Source organism: Mya arenaria, chromosome 11 (assembly GCF_026914265.1).
Source record: "Mya arenaria isolate MELC-2E11 chromosome 11, ASM2691426v1".
Lineage (NCBI taxonomy): Eukaryota > Metazoa > Mollusca > Bivalvia > Myida > Myidae > Mya > Mya arenaria.
Window position 1 is genome coordinate 40,631,703 of NC_069132.1, and position 3,398 is coordinate 40,635,100.

The following is a 3,398-nucleotide window of genomic DNA, read 5'->3' on the forward strand; positions in this document are numbered from 1 at the left end:
AGCTGACACTTATTTGTTTTATTCAATTCTTTACGATCACTTTCAATTTGGTAGTAAATAACAAGAATATATTTGTGTTGCGTTTAAATCAAATTAGAAATGTTTTTTATAATGACTTTGTTGATATGTTATTTTAACAAACGCAGTTATACTCAGTCAGTGCAAAATTGGGCGAGCTGCTTATTCTATATCCTCTTCAAAAAGTATTTAGACTTGTGTGACTGCACGCAATACCCGATTGTTTGTGTTGCTATATGCGTTCCGGTTGTTGATTTAGATTTCTGAAATGACGTAACGCTCGCCTACAATTTGAAACTATTTTCTGATAAACTACAGTTAACTGTCATGCTCTGTTCTTAAATAGGCATATACAAAGGAGTTTTGTTCTGTTTCGGTCCAACGCTCATTAAAACTACATCACCTGGCGCGTCCCAATACGGAACTATAGTGTACGGTCCCGTGATACATTTAAATGGTGCCGATGCGATGAATAGGATTCGGATACGATAAAAAATGAATTCATATTTATAATTATGTAATGTTATCAGGTACTTTGTACCTGTTGCCAATTATAAGTTCATACTTTAACGTGGATCCTTAATCTTTTAGATTGATAAAAATAGTAGGTTTACTTTTATTCCTTCCACAGATAAAACATAATTGAAAAGGATTTAATTAAAAAAGTATATTTTTGAAATTACCTTATACGGTAGTGCCAGACATATTAGTGTATTTTTATTAGTTTTTTTCTTTATGGTTTCAATCTTATCTTAAAAGAAGGACAGCCGTCTTCCCTTTTTTAAATGTGCAAACATGGCATTTTTTATCATTTGCTATATTTAATCATTTTTAAGTGCTGCGTCAAGGGATTTCAGCTTTTTTTTAGACTCGGTTTTGAGATACAGTTCCACTCAATATATATACATTTATTTGGCTTCAATCACATTCTATGGCAAAAGAACGTTAATACTTTTAAACGAAAGACAGCCGTCTTCATTTTTCTAAATTTACAGACATGGCATTTTTGATCATTTGTTATATTTAATTATTATTCAAGTACCGCGACAAGGTATTTCAGCCAAACGTTTTAATACTCGGTTTTGAGATACCAATCATGTAAAACTCTAAATACATATATCGCCGAGTAAAGTCCAATTAAAAAAGACCAGTGATGCTCCAAAAAATTACGCTGATTATAAATTAGCGTCAACGATTCGATAGTTGCGGTTTTATCTACACCGAACCTTAAGTGCCGTTATATCATGTGCCACAATGTCAATCGTATATAGAAAACAATTCCTTCGAACGACATCTCCTAAATCAATATATAAAATCAATTTTTCAGATTCTTTCAAAGGACACGGTCCACTTTTGACACATACATTTGATACCGCAAATGTTTATTAAGAAATAATAGGTCTGTGATAATATCAACACAATTATATTAATCAGGGTCGTCGTCAACTTAAAGTTAAATAATTGAAAAATATATGACTGGATATTAGTAGGGATGGCCGAGATGTCTAATGCGCTGCGTTCAGGACGCAGTCTGGTTCTCCAGGAGTGGGTACGAAACCCACTTTTGACAGAAGTTTGATTGCAATTTTATCTGCGATTTACTGTCAATACCGCGGTACAGTAATGCAGCCAAATCGTAAGATTTTCGATTGTGAAACGACACATTGTCTACCCTAAAAGAATGATATAAAAGTGACATGTAATTGTCGTTTGCATAAAAGACTAATTGCTTTAATTAAAACATCGTATCTTAACTCATAATTTACAAATACCAACATCGTGTGACTGGGCTAAGTTCTATGTATACCATACTACATCGAGTCTTCATACTAGAAAGGCATGCTTGAAACCACAACAAAGTTCGATGGACTCTGTTTAAACTTGAATATAACCCTTAGCTTGTGACTTATTTGGTACCGAAAAGGTTTGATATTGAAGATATTCTTTGAATTATTTGGCACTTTATTGACTTAAGAAAACCCTAGTCGTGATAGCATGGACGATGAATGGGTTTACTCGTAGCCCGAATATATAATTCCCCACTTAATAGGCTTTATAATAGCAGACATGTGTTATTAACACTAACTGATACAGATGTGTTTGTTTTAATGATAATTATAGGTTTGTTGGGGTAAGCCTTTTACGGTATGGATATCAAGTCAGGATGGCCGAGCGGTCTAAGGCGCTGCGTTCAGGTCGCAGTCTGGTTCTCCAGGCGTGGGTTCGAATCCCACTTCTGACACATTCTTTTGATTTGGACAAACACTATCACAAAAAGTTTAAACCTCAAACATTTTTATGTTGTTGTTGTTGTTTTGATATTAGAGAAGCATCAAATCATTTTTTTGTCTAACTAATATTTTTCTTCTTTTTAGAAATGCAAATAATTTTACATCACTCGCGGATAAAACATTGAAATTGAATTATAATAATTGTTCTTATTAAATATAATGCTTTGTAAAATACAGTTAAAATTACTTGTTTTGCAATGGTTTGACATTAGTTTGAATTAAATAGTTTAAGAAAAAAACAACATGGTTGGATAGAAATATAAACCATTACCCATGATTACGTTTATCAAAATGCCATGCAGTCGTTTGCAATGACCAAAGAACTAACTAATTAGTATAAAACTACTAAATTGTCCAAAATAAATTATCAAAAATATAAATACTGTATTATTTCCCACTATTAATGCAACGTTTTCTGTTACAAGAACTTCTTGTCATTTTCAGATAAAAAAGATAAAAAATAAAACCTCATCGTTCTACCTTAAGCAGTTGTAATATCATATACTATGTCGTTTTAGTTTGCTTAAGGACTTCAAATTAAGCCTAATTGTGCTGTCTGATTTGTAAGACTATACTCACTTATTGTGTTCATCATTTATGATTTATTGTTCTTACAATATTTAACTATTTCCTTAAAAACAAGACAATTTTAGTCTATTGAGGTTCATTAATGTTAAAAACAGATAATATTTTCTGAAGGCTGAATTAATTTGTTTTACAATTTGAATGGCAAATTTGATGATGTGTGAATTTTGTGGGAAAACATCAACCTTTTCTGGTTCAATTCAGAGGTCAAAGGTACTAACAGCTGATTGTTGTTAATCCTGAAAAATAGCCGGGATTTGTTTAATTATCAAGATGAAGAATCTTAGATCCCTTTTAAAAAAATCTCAAAAGTCATGTATATTCGTTTCGAGGTATTTCCTCCTGTTGTTGATGCAGTGGTACGGCGAAATTGAAATCTTTAGTCTTGTTTTAATTGGACTGTAATTATGTTGTCTATTGTGTCTGTTGTTGCTTGTTTGATAAGGTTTTGGCCTTTAATCCCAATCGCATTAAAGCAACACTGTCGGCTTTGGCCAGACAGTG

General features: G+C 32.4%; 1 non-coding gene across 1 annotated transcript; it reads left to right on the forward strand.

Moving 5' to 3' along the window:
• Positions 1-2,176: 2,176 nt before the first annotated feature.
• Trnal-cag (transfer RNA leucine (anticodon CAG)) lies at positions 2,177-2,260 on the forward strand. The gene has a single exon. It is a non-coding gene; the product is annotated as a tRNA-Leu (tRNA).
• Positions 2,261-3,398: the final 1,138 nt, after the last annotated feature.